The following is a 16,467-nucleotide window of genomic DNA, read 5'->3' on the forward strand; positions in this document are numbered from 1 at the left end:
AGTCACCCACATGCCTTTTGGCAAACTAAAATTGTGTCTTCTTATTTTTATCACTAAGTAATGGCTTTTTTCTGGCCACTTTTCCATGAAGCCCAGCTCTATAGAGTATACGGTTTATTGTGGTCACACGCACAGATACACCAGTCTCAGCTGTGGAACTCTGCAGCTTCATCAGGGTTACCTTTGGTCTCTGTGCTGCCTCTCTGATTAATGCCCTCCTTGCCTGGTCTGTGAGTCTTGGTGGGCGGCCCTCTCTTGGCAGGTTTGTTGTGGTACCATGTTCTTTCCATTTGATGATGATGGATTTGATGGTGCTTCGGGGATCATCAAAGATTTGGATATTTTTTTATAACACTACCCAGAATTGTACATCTCAACAACTTTGTCCCTGACTTGTTTAGACAGCTCCTTGGTCTTCATGGTGTGATTCATCTTGCTTAGTGGTGTTGCAGCCTCTGGGGCTTTCAGAAAATGTGTGTTTATACTGACAGATCATGTGACACTTAGATTTCACACAGGTGGACTTCATTTCACTAATTATGTGACTTCTGAAGGTAATTGGTTGCACCAGAACTTTTTTTTTTTTTTGAGGGGCTTCATAGCAAAGGGGTGATTACATATGCACATGCCAATTTTAAGAATTTTATTTATAAAGATTCTTTTTTATATATATTTTCTCATTTCACTTCACCAAATTAGACTATTTTGTGCTGATCCATTACATAAAATTTAGATAAAAAAAATAAAAAAAAAATTACTGGTTGTAATGTAACAAAAAAAGGTAAAAAGCCAAGGGGGTGAATACTTTTGCAAGGCACTGTATATCTTGCCCAACACATAGGAAACAAGAGTTCCCTAACCTTGCTCTCTGCAACTTTGAGCAGTGTGAAGTATTTATTGTGGGGTTATTAATGTACTAATATACTGTAAGACTGATGATGGTGATAAATTACACACTCTTGTACTTTACCTGCACCTCTATGTCCTAATAATTTAAATGTACAATCCTGAATGCTGAGCCACCATCTTCTCTCTTCTACCTATATTGTACTTGTAGGGACTGAGCTCACAGGGGTATATTTACTAAAGTGCAGGTTTTTAGAAATGGAAATGTTGCCCATAGCAACCAAACAGATTCTAGCTATTATCTTCTAGAAGGTGCTAGATAAATGTTCAGTAGAATCTGATTGGTAGCTATGGGCAACATCTCCACTTCTAAAAACCTCTCACTTTGGTAAATTACTTACCCCAGAGTCTTATCACTTTTGTTGGTTATGCAAAGTAGCAAAGTCCATGCTTTACAATCCACTTAAAGCTGAACGTTCACTGCCATGTGACATGTCTAGCTGGAGCTGTAACCCCACTTCAGCACTGTCCAGGAGAGAGATCCATTCTGCCTTGAGTCTGACGGGTAGATTTACTAAACTTTATCAAAATTAAAAGTGGAGCTATTGCCCATAGCAATCAATCAGATTGTAGCTATCATTTCTCTATTGCATTCTAGAAAAAGATAGACAGAATCTAATTGGCTGCTTTATGCAACACCATCACTTGTCTGTTTTAGAAGCTTTAGTAAATCTACCCCTGAGTCTATTTTAAATACATATAATATTCTCACATACCAGGGACAGCCCATGAATCTAATACAGTTGCAGGCACCCAGCAGGCACCCTGTGGCATGTGGCTTCAACATGCCTGCTTAAAGTGTATAGATGCATCAACCTGGAAGCATATTACAATGCACAAATAAAAGGCATGTTTACACAATAGTAGCAGTGTGTTTATTCCCATATGGTAACATTTAACTGGACATAAAATATATACATACATAAATGGTTGACACAATACAATATAATATTGTCTCCAGGCATCTTTTATCGGAATTCCAGTGCTTTCTGGAATATTATTTTTAGGTAAAAATCTATTGGCTCCAGACATCTATTATATGAATTCAAGTGCTGTCTGGAATATAATTTCTAGGTAAACTGTCATTAAATAATATCTGCAAAATCCAGTTTTTGTGAGCTGCATTTGGCGTGGGTTGAGGCTATTGGGGGTGGGGTGCTATCAGTTGCCACACATGTATGCTTTACTATATATTAAGGAGGGAACAGGCTGCATAGGTCTTTATTTCAAAGTGAGGTTTTTATCTAAGTGGTATTACATGTACAGCATAATTTAATGAGTTAGCCAGGAGTTAAACAGGAGGAAGACAGAAGGAGCACATTTAACCAGAAATTTCTACAGCTGTGAAACAACTTATAACAAACTGCTATGGTTCTAGTCATCCTGCAACTCAGCCTCCAGATTTTATTGCAACATAGACACACCTTTTGCATCAACCTACTTTTCATTGCAAGGAACTATCACTTTGCTTGCTTCCATTTTGATTTTATATGTATGTTTTTCTATTCAGTGCTGTTTAAATCAATCATGTACAACTGTCATTTTATCTTTATACCACTGTAATTTCTACCATTACTTCACACTAGAGATGAGCGGGTTCAGTTTTCAGAGATCCGATCCCACCCGAATTTTGTAGATCCAAGTCGGCTCGGATGTTCCCGCCTTACTCGGATCTCTCAAATCGAGGCAAAACCATAGAGACAAAATCTTGTGGCTCGCAAGCTTTCGTCTCTATATATAAGGAATGCGGCGGGCACCATTTCACTCCGGCTGTGTAGACTGAACAGGGAGAGTGGGTATTGTAGGGCTAAGGATAGGTGATGTGCTGTTATGTCTGCTGTGTCCTGTTCTTTCTGCTGTGTCCTGGAACAGTGCTGATCCATTCTGGGCTGTTGTAGTTGTGCTGTTTGCTGTGTCCATCTGGGCTGTTGCTGATCCTTCAGGGCTGGTGCTACTGCTATCACTGTGCTGTCTGCTGTGTCCATCTGGGCTGTTGCTGATCCATCTGGGCTGGTGCTGTCTGCTGTGCTGTCTGCTGTGTCCATCTGGGCCCAAATTATGGACCCATCAATAAAAAAAATATATTTTTTTGTGTAATATATATTTGTCTGTGTGCATGTTAGGCTTAACCGCACGAGATCTAGCAAGTTGGCAATGCAACCTAGTGCTGCCCAACTCCAGTCATCATTAATCTGTGCTCTGGGTCCAAGTTCTGGAGCTGGAAAAAAAATAAAAACATATTGTCTTTTTTTTCAAATAATTGTCTATGTGTCTGTGCGTGTTATCCTTAGCCGCACAAGATCTAGCAAGTCGGCAACACAACCTAGTGCTGCCCGACTCCAGTCATCATCAATCTGAGCTCTGGGCCCAAGTTGTGGACCGACAAAAAAGAAACAGTGTATTTTTTTGTCAATTTTTTTTTTCTGTGTGCACGCGACTGCACGTGTGTGAATTTTGTAACCGCACCTTGGCTACACTATTGGTGCTTGTGACACTGCTTCAAGACCACAGAAAATATGGAGGGCTGTCACATGACAGTAGAGCAAGGTCAAGAACCACATGTTGTAGCTGCCTCCAGCAATGCAAGGCCATCAACTTCCTCGTCCTCTATGAAGGCCCATGCCCCAGAGCTTAAGTCACACCATCGATATGGTAAAACTACTTTTACTGAATTAAGAAAAAAAAATTGAAAGGAAATTTTACTTTAGATAAACAAAAAATTGGCAATATGCCATTCACTACACAAAGTGGCAAGGAAAGGATAAGGTCTTGGCCTTTCTTTATGAAGACTGTTGGTTCTGATTCTGATAGCCCTTTGGAAAAAACAACTGTGTGTCCTAAGAAATCGAAATCACAAATCCCCAAGGAGAGTGCAAGTGTGTCCGCGGGTGCCATGTGTGAGCCAGACCTAAATACTAGTGTACTGGAGGATCCTCCAAGTTCCAACATTTGTGTGCCCTCTGTAAATTTGGGGAAGAGCAGTCAACATCTTGCAGACATAGTCAGTGGAATTGCACATGGAGGAGGAGGATATTTTGGTAGTTGAAGGTGCTAAGGATGATGAGGATGTTGATGATGAAGATGTTGGTGATGAGGATGTTGATGCTGAGGATGTCCTTTGCGTAAGTAAGGCAACAGCTGTTGCCCATGGATTGAAAAATCCAAAGCCCATTGTTGTCATGCCGGGGCAAAAGACAAAAAAAATCCACTTCCCTCATGTGGAATTATTTCCACCCCAATCCGGACAACAGTTGTCAAGCCATATGTAACCATTGCAAAGCAAGAGTGAGTAGAGGGAGGGACCTAAACCACCTAGGAACCTCCTCCTTGTTACGTCACTTGGAGCGCACTAATCAAATATCAAAGTGTATGTCGCTGAATTCCAAAACTCAAAACGTAACAAGTCCAGTGTCACCTACCTGCTCCCTCTCTGTTGGATCCAAGCGCCTTCGATCTCCAACACCAACACCTGAATCATCACCAACATCCTCATTCATGATCGGAAGTAATTTAAAAAAAACAATTGACTATTAAACAGTACTTTGATAGAGGAAGTAAGTATAACAGCTGTCACCCAGTTTCACAGCGGATCACTGACCCCATGACGGCTGTGCTAGTATTAGATGGTGAAATAATACAAAATGAGGATGATAGTGTGGAGGAAGTGCAAAAGGAGGATGAGGGGGAAATTTGTGTCCTATCTGACTCTAATGTGGATGTTGATGATAAGGATGTGGTTTGCGTAAATCAGCCACCAGTGGCAGCAGTTCTTCCTAATGATAAAAAGAAAGCCAGAAAAGCAACATCTTGGGTGTGGAATTATTTTAATCTAAATTCTGACAACAGTTGTGAAGGCATCTGTTCCATTTGTAAAGCCAAAGTTAGCAGAGGAAGCGACATTAACCAAATAGGCACCTCCTCCCTGTTACGTCATTTGCAGCAAGTTCATGTATTTTGTTTAACAAAATTATAATTTGTAAATTAATAACAAGCAGTCCAGTATCAGCTAACAGCAGTTTGGACCAGAACATGCAATCTCCACCACCAACACCCTCATCATCAACCTCCTCCTTAATAATTGAAGGTAGTCCTTCCAAAAAATGTTTTGTGGGGGCCCAAACAAACCAAGGAGTTCAGCCATGAAAGTATCAGTCCTAGTGGCTAAAGTGCTTGGTTTGTTAAACTGTGCATGTCCTTTTAAATATCCCACATAAGAGTGGGTGGGAGGGACAATTCCATCTTGCACCTCTTTCCTTTACATTTGGCACAATTTGGAGCATTGCTGACTGACATTATTATAGTTTATTAAACTGACATCCTGTCTGCCACTGCTGTGTGGCAATGTTTCATATCCTATATTTTTTTAAACTGCCGTGCATTTGTGCTGCTGCTCTGTTGCTTACTTTAGCCAGCCAGCTCGCTACAGCCTTTGGCCTGTATTGGTGAAAAATAGTTAAATCAATATTGTGAGCTGTGAGGTGGTTACAAAATGCCTAAAAATGCCTGAAAATTATTGTTATTAAGGTTAATAATACTGTAGGAACAAAAACAGGCCCAAATTATGTGGTTTTAGCTATTTATATAATTTTTTGGAAAAAATACAGATCCAAAACCAAAACCAAAATCTAAAAAGTAAAAACAAAACGCCAAAGAAAAAAAATCCCTCACCAGATTCAGATCCAAAACCAGGGGAGATCCAGATCCAAAACCAAAACACGGGGGTCGGCGCACATCTCTACTACTATTTATCTTAATTTTATAGTCCTGCAACTTAAACAGCTCCAACCTCTTTCTCTTCACAATATACTATTGTAGTAGTATTAAGTTTTAAGTCCCTAAAGTGCATTGTTAAAATTCTTCTAAAATGCATCTTCCGCTACTACCCGCAATGAAGAAAACACCTGCCGCATACTCGGGAACCCCTCTGGAATCTATTTTGCTACTTTAGGATTGATTTTGTCCCCCATATTTATTTTTTTTTACCCCAAAATTCAAGCCAATTTTTTGGGGTGTTACAATTTTTTGAAAACCTTTTTTGACACAGATTATTTTTAGGGGACACTCCCAGGGGTGCAGGCTATTTTTTTTAAGCTGCACCCCTAAACCCCAATTCTGCACTTTTTTTCGCCATTTTAAACATGGTGAAAAGTTATCCCCGTGTTTTAACAAAGACTTTTCGCACCGGTGAAAAGTCTTTGAAATTGAATTCGGGGATAATGCAAACAGGCGAAAATTATGTTGTTGGCGATAAATTATCGCTGATAACGATTTTTCTCTTCAAATTGAATACTACCCTCAGTTGCACACAGATATACAAGTGTCACATATCAAATTATTCAGCACAATCTGCGGGTGTGTCATATCATATTGCGACTAAAAAGATGCAAAAGACATTGCTGCTAGCAGAGTCTCATGGCACCTGTCATGCTGAGAGGGTTTTTTTTTAGTTTTTAGCGCGACTGAATCAAAGATGCAGGAGGCATCTGATGACAAAATATGCTTCTTGACAGCTTAGCAGATCTGAGTGCTGCATCTAAAGGAGCAGCATCTGGTCACTATCGCTTAAGCTTACGCAGAATGGGCAATAAAACTGCTCACCCGAGGCCAGGAAATCTGCAATGGAAGAGGCAGACACTGGCTCCAGTATGCCTACAAAACAAGGTGACATGCCCCTGTTTTGTAAACTGGTCCCCATAGTTACCCCCTGCCTGCTCCCAAATGGCCTCAGCAGGTCAATAATGCTGCAGTTTGGGGGCACTGTAAGCAATTTCGCAGAACCCATTCTGCACATGCGCAGAATGGGTCATGTGCAGTGACACCAGAGCTATATGGGTGAAATAGGTGTACCCCCAATGCATGCATCACAAGTTAGTCCATTACCAGGATGAAGGCAATAGAAGGGAGCTGGGGTAATAGGAAGCACAGGGATCCATGAAGAATTAGATGTATTTGCCTGAAGATGCCCCCTCCCTGGGTAACATGCCATGTGTGCCAGTGCAATGCACCATGAGCAGGACAGGCTGCTGGAAAGGTGTCAAAAACTGTTGTAGTCACCGGTGCTGCTTTTTCCTTCACTCTTGGTACCCAGGCTTGTGGTGCATGATGGGAGTTGTAGTCTGCTGGAACTGCTTCGCTATGAACCGGGTCGGATTGGCCATTATATTCAGCGGGATAAATCCCGGTGGGCCGATTGGTCTGTGGGGCCACTTGTGATCTGTTGCCCCGCCCCCCAAATCACATCACATACTGTCCCTGTGTTTGCATGACAGGCAGCCCGTCGGCTGCCTGTCACAGCTAGTAAAGCACCCAGGCTTTCTTTTTAAGTCTTCACCCACCCAGGGAAGGTGCTGCACTGCTGCTTCATCATACGCCAGACAACAAGCACCACAGAGGAGAAGTGGGTATTGGCCGGCGGCAGTAAGTAAGTCATGGAGGAGGAGGTTAGGACCACCCTGCCTGCCAGCCCTGATTGTCTCCTCTCCAGTCTGTCCCCTCCCCAGGCTGTGAAGTTAAACTGTATCTTTACAGCCTGGGGAGGGGACAGAGTGAAGAGGAAACAATCAGGGCTGTCTGCCTCAGAGATTCAGGGACCTGGTTACTGGTTTGTACAACTATTGGGGAAGCTAGGAGAGGAGACAATTGAGGCTTGTCGAGGGAAGGGGAGGTCTTTTACATAGTTCTAGCTCGGCAGTCAGCCAGCACATTGTTGGTTAGCTGCCAGGTGCCACTCTGTCTCACAGCTCTCCTCTCCACTGCTCTGTGCTGTGTGTGCCCAGATAGAGGAGCCCTCAATGCTGACTGAAAGATTAGTGCCATTGGCAAGGGGGGGGGGTTGTTGTTGTGTATATCATGAAGGCTGTGTGCTTTGTGAATGTATAATAAATAAGTCTGCCTCAGTAAGTGGTGTCTGTGTCAGTAAGTGGTGTAAGTACTGTCTGTGTCAGTAAGTGATGTAAGTACTGTCTGCGTTAGTAAGTGGTGTCTGTGTTAGTAAGTGGTGTAAGAACTATCTGTGTCAGTGAGTGGTGTGTGTCTGTAAGTGGTGTAAGTACTGTCTGTCAGTAAGTGGTGTCTGTGTCAGTAAGTGGTGTAAGTACTGTCTGTGTCAGTGCGTGGTGTCTGTGTCAGTAAGTGGTGTAAGTACTGTCTGTTTCAGTAAGTGGTGTCTGTGTCAGTAAGTGGTGTAAGTACTCTGTGTCAGTAAGTGGTGTCTGTGCCAGTAAGTGGTGTAAGTACTGTCTGTCAGTAAGTGGTGTCTGTGTCAGTAAGTGGTGTAAGTACTGTCTGTGTCAGTGAGTGGTGTGTGTCAGTAAGTGGTGTAAGTACTCTGTGTCAGTGAGTGGTGTCTGTGTCAGTAAATGGTGTAAGTGTAATACCCCAATGGAAAAAATACAGATGGTGTGGTGCAGGTGTAACTGGCAGCAATTCCTAATTCAGACCACACCCACAGAGAGGCAAGGGTTCCCAATCAGACACAGACAATGGGAGACAAAATTCATGCAAAAGCTATACAGATTTATTTTTAGAAACCCACAATTATTGAATTGGGTAACTGTTATAGAATGATAGGTTTGGTACAATATACACACACTAAATCACATAAATTACAATAACAAACTTACTGCTTTTCTAATTGACTATTCCTATACCAAATTAGCAATGTTCTTTTCAAATTAATAGAATGTCCCAATAACCTAAGACAGATGACATGTCCTTTATAACCCAGGTTACGGATAACTCCTTGTGCACACGTTGGGGCCCTTAAAGCATATTTACAACTGAATGGCAAGCAGCAATGTTGCAGTGTTTATATATAAATTAGGAGCAGTGTCTCAATATCACACATAGAAGTTGTGTGTAATAATGGATTCCTCTCACCAAATCTGAGGACCAAAATTAGGATGCGACTTTCTCTTCAAAAGGTAGCCAAAGTGAACAATTGGACAGGACTCTCAGCATGGCTTACTATGTGGCACTATAAGTCCCAGCCACTCTTCTATTTTTTATTTCTCTGTCTCTGTTACTACAGCTGTTTCTCACTCTGCAATGGCGTCCCCTCAGCTCTCCTCTCACCACAGCTCCAACTGTCACTGGCCTGACACTGGTCATGTGACCTGCTGCTCCTGACCTCTTCAGCAGCTGCAGAGAATGCTGGGACATGTCTGCCAATGTAATTCCAAGTTAGACATAATAACTCACATAGTGGGGTATTACATACTTCCCCACTTGAATTTTGCGTGTCCTCACGCAAAAGGCAACACTCAATGTCCACTGTAGAACAGTCTCTTTAACATGTTTTTACACAAAGGCTATTTACATCTGATATGTACGATAAGAAGAAGAATATTTATCTAAACACTTATTCACATGTTAATGTCTATACTGTAAATATGGAGCACCTTTGTTCCTCTTTCCTGACTTTCCCAAAACTGTCTGTAGGATTAATGCTACCTCCCTAGAACTTATTTCAGTATATTCATGGTCTGGGAATTTGTATTCTGAGGGCACAGACATTAGGGGCTAATTGGGTATGATATATGGTTCCTCAATATCAATAGATTTAGACTCTTGCATAGAATAAACTACGTGATTTGTTTCAGGGAACCCCAACTTCTCTGCTATGGGTAAGTGCTGATCTTTCTCTGTGTCTTCTGTATGTTTATCTGTACTCGACTCTTGGTGATTGCAGACCACATTGGAAGCACTGTCAAATACTTTTGGTTGATTCTGTGGTTGTGGTTCTTGAGCAACTGTTGGCCGGACTATTACTTGTTGGTTCTGGCACACCAGTATATTTTGTTTTTCTACATCTTGGCCAACCATTCCCATCAGCACTTCATCCTGCATTGCGACACCAGAATATTGTGGTCTCTGTCCATAAGATCTCCTTAGATAGGACGGTGGGTAGTGACACTTCCGGTAAGGCCATTGTGGATTAGCACCCTCTATCACACTTTCAATTTCTTCTGGTCTTTCTCTACTTTCACTATGTCCATAGTTACATGGAGAACCTCTGCGACATGGATAATGCCAATAATGTTTGCGATCTGCTGCATATTTGCTGCCTTGGACTGGAACTCCACCAGGACCAGTTACGTTAGTTGCTTCAGCACCTTTCTCTCCTTTGACTACATCAAATTCTTCATTCTCCCCATCTCCCAAACTTCTAAAGTATTTTTTTGGGTTGTTCTTCTGGATGGCTGAGTAATGTACAAAAATATCGCTCTTTGTGTCGTCTCGATGTATGAACCCATATCCACGTTGCACATGGAACCATACAACTTGACCTGAAATTTTCTTTGTACTGGCTAGCAGAACATTGTCTGCATGTGTTTCAACTACCATTCCAACCTGGCTCTGCAATACTGTGTTTGCACTTGCATCCTCGTGATGTTGTTCTTAGAAGGATGGACCTGTTCTCTCTATTCTTCCTGAGCTCCTAATAGTATCCCATCTAGGGTTATTTCGTGGTCCACGATCCGAATGCCATTCATTTTGCTTAGACGAGGCCTGTTCTTGCTTTAGTTCTTTCAGCTCTTGACACACTTTGGTTAGACCTCATGTGAGTTCAGCAATCTGGCTTTTTAATACCCCAATAGGATCAGGACAGGAGGATGTTTGAGTGTGTTGCATGACGAACTCTTTAGGTGCTAGGGGGTCTTGTCTTTCTTTGTAGCTAACATCGTGCGGACCCTTTTCCCCCGAATTTTCTGCAAGTACGGAACAGTCAACTTCAGAACTTTGATTCAGTCCCAGAATTTTCATAATAGTCTCTTTAAATTCTAGGAAAGGACAATCTGGATTCTGAAATCTCCACATTCGCAATTGAGTGCATACCTCCTCCCCGAGTGCTCCCTCAATAAAGAGGTTGATTAATGTTTCATCCTCTTGCTGGATCCCAATAGGGTCAAGGTTTTGTAATTCTTGCAGTGATTCCTGCAAACTAAGAGCAAATTCTCTTAAAGACTCATGAGGCTGTTGCTTTCTCGCATAAAGGTGCCTTTTCAATTCGGATACAGTTCGTGAGTTGAAAATAGCGACTAGTTTTTCAAAGATATCTTTGACAGTTCTACGGTATCTGTCAGGCCATGATTTCACTTCACGTAAAGCGGTGCCTTTTAACTGCCCGATGAGTATCTCCACTTTCTGCACTTCATCAAGTTGGTACAGTCTGAACATCGATTGTAATTTGTACTTAAATTCTTTAAATGCACTTGTGCCTGGTGTACATGCATCCCCTGAGTAAGTTGGCAGCCATGGAGCCTCGAAGTAGTATGGCATAGTAATTAGTGTAGATATAGTAGGACTTCCTCTGTTTAATCTGTCTCCTTGCTGTGACTTTTTTTTTTTTTTGTTGAGGGTAGCCACCCGTTTTTGTCTCTGTAGTCGATCATGTTCGTGGATGCCAAAATGTAATACCCCAATGGAAAAAATACAGATGGTGTGGTGCAGGTGTAACTGGCGGCAGTTCCTAATTCAGACCACACCCACAGAGAGGAAAGGGTTCCCAATCAGACACAGACCATGGGAGACAAAATTCATGCAAAAGCTATACAGATTTATTTTTAGAGACCCACAATTATTGAAATGGGTAACTGTTATAGAATGATAGGTTTGGTACAATATACACACACTAAATCACATAAATTACAATAACAAACTTACTGCTTTCTAATTGACTATTCCTATACCAAATTAGCAATGTTCTTTTCAAATTAATAGAATGTCCCAATAACCTAAGACAGATGACATGTCCTTTATAACCCAGGTTACGGATAACTCCTTGTGCACACGTTGGGGCCCTTAAAGCGTATTTACAACTGAATGGCAAGCAGCAATGTTGCAGTGTTGATATATAAATTAGGAGCAGTGTCTCTATATCACACATAGAAGTTGTGTGTAATAATGGATTCCTCTCACCAAATCTGAGGACCAAAATTAGGATGCGACTTTCTCTTCAAAAGGTAGCCAAAGTGAACAATTGGACAGGACTCTCAGCATGGCTTACTATGTGGCACTATAAGTCCCAGCCACTCTTCTATTTTTTATTTCTCTGTCTCTGTTACTACAGCTGTTTCTCACTCTGCAATGGCATCCCCTCAGCTCTCCTCTCACCACAGCTCCAACTGTCACTGGCCTGACACTGGTCATGTGACCTGCTGCTCCTGACCTCTTCAGCAGCTGCAGAGAATGCTGGGATATGTCTGCCAATGTAATTCCAAGTTAGACGTAATAACTCACATAGTGGGGTATTACATAAGTACTCTCTGCGTCAGTAAGTGGGGTCTGGGTCGGTAAGTGGTGTAAGTACTCTCTGTGTCAGTAAGTGGTGTCTGTGTCAGTAAGTGGTGTAAGTACTCCCTGTGTCAGTAAGTGGTGTAAGTACTGTCTATGTCAGTAAGTTGTATCTGTGTCAGTAAGTGGTGGATGCCAGTAAGTGTCTTTATCTGTGTCAGAAAGTGGTATCTGTCAGTAAGGGCACTGTATGTATGTGCGGCTATGGGGACCCTGTGTGTGTGCGGCTATGGGTGTCCTGTGTGTGTGTGCGGCTATGGGTATCCTGTCTGTGTGCGGCTATGGGTGTCCTGTGTGTGTGCGGCTATGGATGTCCTGTGTGTGTGCAGCTATGAGAGCCCTGTGTGTATGCGGCTATGGGGACCCTGTCTGTGTGCAGCTATGGGTGTTCTGTGGGTGTGCGGCTATGGGGGCCCTGTGTGTGCAGCTATGGGAACTCTGTATGTGTGCGGCTATGGGGCCCTGTGTGTGTGCAGCTATGGGGGCCATGTGTGCATGTGGCTATGGGAGCCCTGTGTGTGTCTGTGTGCGCCTATGGTGGCTCTGTGTGTGTGCGGCTATGTGGGCCCTGTGTGTGCGGCTATGGGGGTCCTGTGTGTGTGCGTCTATAATGGCAGTGTGTGTGGGAGGCTATAATGACAGTGTCTGTGTATAAAATTGCATGCAGTTGAGGGAGTTGGGCCCCAAAGAGATATCTTGCTTGGGCCCCAATGAGGTCTAAATCTGCCTTTGGATGGTGGGCAGGGGGCTATTCTGTACTAGTCTGTGGGGGTGGGATAATGATGATCTGTCTGTCTGAGAGGGGGGGTTATTCTGTACTAAGAGGACATGTTCTGTCTGAGGGGGGGGCAATTTTGGGGATGTAGTTAATGTCCCGATGATCGGGATGCTGGCTGCCGGCTAGGTGCTCTGGAAAACGTGAACTGTTTGTAGCTCTCGAGGACTGAGGTTGGCTACCCCTGGTCTAGACAAACAACTTACCCTATGATTTTGGTTTAGCATATCTTATACTTCAGAACTCTCTTGGAGAGGTAGATAGGTAGGTATTGGGCATTTGCATGTAAGGCCAGAACAATAAGAGCATGAATACACAAATTATTGCTGCTGTATTTGGGATACATCAGCTCTAATTCAGACACATTTTTTACTGTCATCATATTCAAAAATAATGCAGAAAGTCTAAAAACTGTTTTCTTGAGTGTTTTATTTGCAGTTTTGCTAATCAGTACATAATACATTACCCTGTTTGTATGAATCCCAAGTTGCAAAATCAGCATTGTATATTCTATTCTGTTATCTTGAGAATGTCTTATTGTGCTGTGTCACTTTAAGTACATGGATTAATAATCTGCATAAAAAGACTCATTTAAATTTAAAATTGTAGTACTTTAGGTTAAGTCTCAAAGACTGCATATTAGTCCACCCTTATTGCAAAAGGAAAAATAAAAGTTCATAGAGGGTTATAGATCCAGTAATACAGTAATGTTAGATTGGGAGTCAGTAGTTTGTTTGAGTATAGAAGTACGCCCGAAGGCTGACATTTAAGCATGAGGGACATTAAACCATAAGTGTTTTGAGTGTTGCCAGTTTAATAACGTGTTGGATATTGCCCCTTTAACTTTAGCTGGTCTTATGCAGCCAATGAATATTTCATGGGGAGTGGTCTAAGAGTATTTAAGGGAGTGATGTATGGAAACCTGCTTCTTTGTTCCAGTTTTTTTCCAGGACAGAGAAGTACACTTTATCTGTTGTAAATCTCTCAATAAACCTCTCCTAATGCTTTAATTTTATTTTTCTTTTCTCCTACTGTTCCTTCTTGTTTTTCTTCTTATCCATTGCACTTACTGTCATTGCTTTCACACTCTCCTCATAACTCTCCTATTTCTCATTCTGCCTTGCTCCCTTTTTGTGTGTGAATGAACATATCTACTTATGTTGTGATATGTGGACATATATGTACTCCACTTAACGCAGTGCTATAATTAATGTTTGAAATAATACTGACAGAGTGGCATTTGGTTTAAATAATTTTTATTGCAATAGATTAAATAAATGATAATATATAGATATCCAGGATACTACCATATATTTCAGAAAATATAAAAAAAACACACCTGTATTGGAACCGAAAATCTATTTTAATTACACTTTTTCTTACATATTTAACACTTTCATTTATTTTAAAATTTTTCGCAAACTATATCATTGATATACATATTTTAAAAAATAATAAAAGTTCTATTTTAATTTAATTCTGTGCATCCATGCAGACAACTCTTTCCCTCTCTACCCATATTGGGAATGATTTAGGTCAGCGATCTGCATTGGATTTGCGCTCTATTGTCATTAGATCCATTTAATAGCAGAAGCTCTGCCTTCCTGCCAGTGTTGTGGTCTGTTATTGTCCACAGGAGTGTTTGGTGGTGTGCTGGTTCTGGTGCCCGGCTAAAAATTTAAAATAAAAGCAGGGGTGAGGTGCATGTTTGAGAATGGTGGTGGTGTAGTGGAGAAAGGTTGTGGTGTAGTGGAGCAGATCTTTATTCAATTTTGCGATGCACATTTGTTTAGTGGAGATGGCGTGCATTTCAGTCCTGCAGGATTGGCAAATTTTCTGCTGGTTTAGGTGTTTCTTGTTACAGGGTTGAGTCTTGGTGGTGGCGCATCAGTTTAGGCCTTGCTTGGTGGAAAAGAACGACATTTGGAGTTAGTTTATGTTAATAGTTAGGCTTAGTGGGTGCGCTCTCATTAAAGTGGAGTAAGGTGACAGCAAATTGTCCTGGACGGGAAATGGCTATACCACCTGGACTGGTGGTTGAAGGTAAAGGAGAGTTGATCACCAATGCTGGGCTTGTGTGTGTGTGTGTTTGTTTGAGCTATTTGGTTGTTATTGTCCTGTGCGTTCTTTTTGTGCCGTCACCATTATTAGTATTAACTTATAGTCTAAAATTTAATGACTTGTCAAAAATAAATTTGACAAAATATTTAAACGCCAACACTGTTGTCTGTGTCTTTATTTTTAGAAGTTAAGTTACATTGTATTTAAGAAGGTTGTTATATGGTAACACGATATTACATGTTAGTGAGTTTAAAGGAATAAACACAAGTTTGCTAGAACCGTGTTAGGGTGCCAGTGGTGTAAGCTGGTAGAAAAACCTAGGGAAAGCGCATGTGTGGTTTGAAAATGTAATATGCTTACTTGAATACAGTACTGTAGGTGAGACTGGCAGAGAGGAGCAGCAGTAATATAGAAGGACGTTTTGTGAGTGAGTTTGTCTAGCTGCTGCATTCAAAATAAATAGGGGTAAAAGTCAAATTTGCATAAAACCAGTAAGGGAGCTCCAATTAAAGACTTTATGGTGTTTTAACTACATTTTTATTTTGCTTAACTAGTGGGACCATAGAACCCATTCTCTTACTATAAATATTTTTATAGTACATTTTTTGCTGATTGGTGAAACCTTTACTTACTGCTTACTGAATGTAATTAGATTTAATAACGGTCAGTAGATATGGTAATAGTAAACAGCTCCAGCAAGAGACATTCATAATGTTTTCCAAGTTCATCTGTGACCTTTTCCTTATTACCTTGACTGTGTGGAGACCTACAGTATTTATATGATACATTTAACATATAGTAGTCAATTTAGACAGATTATATCCTGATTAATCAGCATATTAGATACCTGGCCTAGACCTTTTCCCTTTTTAAATATATTCACCCTCTCTTCAATCTGCAAATTCACAGAGATCATGCTAGACAACAAGGATTCTTAAAACAATGAAAATTAGTCTAGTTACACACTATAGCAACAATCATAACATTAATTTATGAGCCTATCTCCCTAGTATTACTGATCATTCTGGAATATTATTTACCTAATATAAATACGTTGAAAAATATAGCTGTAAACTTCACATAGTTTGTGCTTACTGTAAATGTTAGATTCCTCTTACATATGGTTTGGCTTAGGTAATGGTAGAATGAATAATATTGCTTGTGGATATTTTAACAATAAACTCTGTATATTATATAAGGTTTACCTGATTTATATGCAGCAATGAAACTGCCTAGGAAATGAAATCTAGTAGGACTCAAGTTATGGTGGTTTGATTGAATCTAATTATTTACAGAGCAGCCTTGAAGGAATAAATTCAGTTTAAAACAATGCTTAGCTACAGTATGGACCTGAGATATGGACGCATTGGCAGTTTTATGCAGTTGAGCCATTATCGGTAATCTGCGTCGCATGCATCTAGTTTTATTAC

At 41.1% G+C, this 16,467-nt stretch overlaps 2 pseudogenes; both read right to left on the reverse strand.

The window, feature by feature from the left end:
- Positions 1–9,426: 9,426 nt before the first annotated feature.
- LOC148519895 (Y-box-binding protein 1 pseudogene) lies at positions 9,427–10,251 on the reverse strand (annotated as a pseudogene).
- A 54-nt stretch (positions 10,252–10,305) lies between these two features.
- The window catches only part of LOC148519896 (uncharacterized), a 94,924-nt pseudogene continuing 88,762 nt past the window's right edge, over positions 10,306–16,467 (reverse strand).

Source organism: Taudactylus pleione, unplaced genomic scaffold, assembly GCF_031769625.1.
Source record: "Taudactylus pleione unplaced genomic scaffold, aTauple2 ptg000179l, whole genome shotgun sequence".
Taxonomy (NCBI): domain Eukaryota; kingdom Metazoa; phylum Chordata; class Amphibia; order Anura; family Myobatrachidae; genus Taudactylus; species Taudactylus pleione.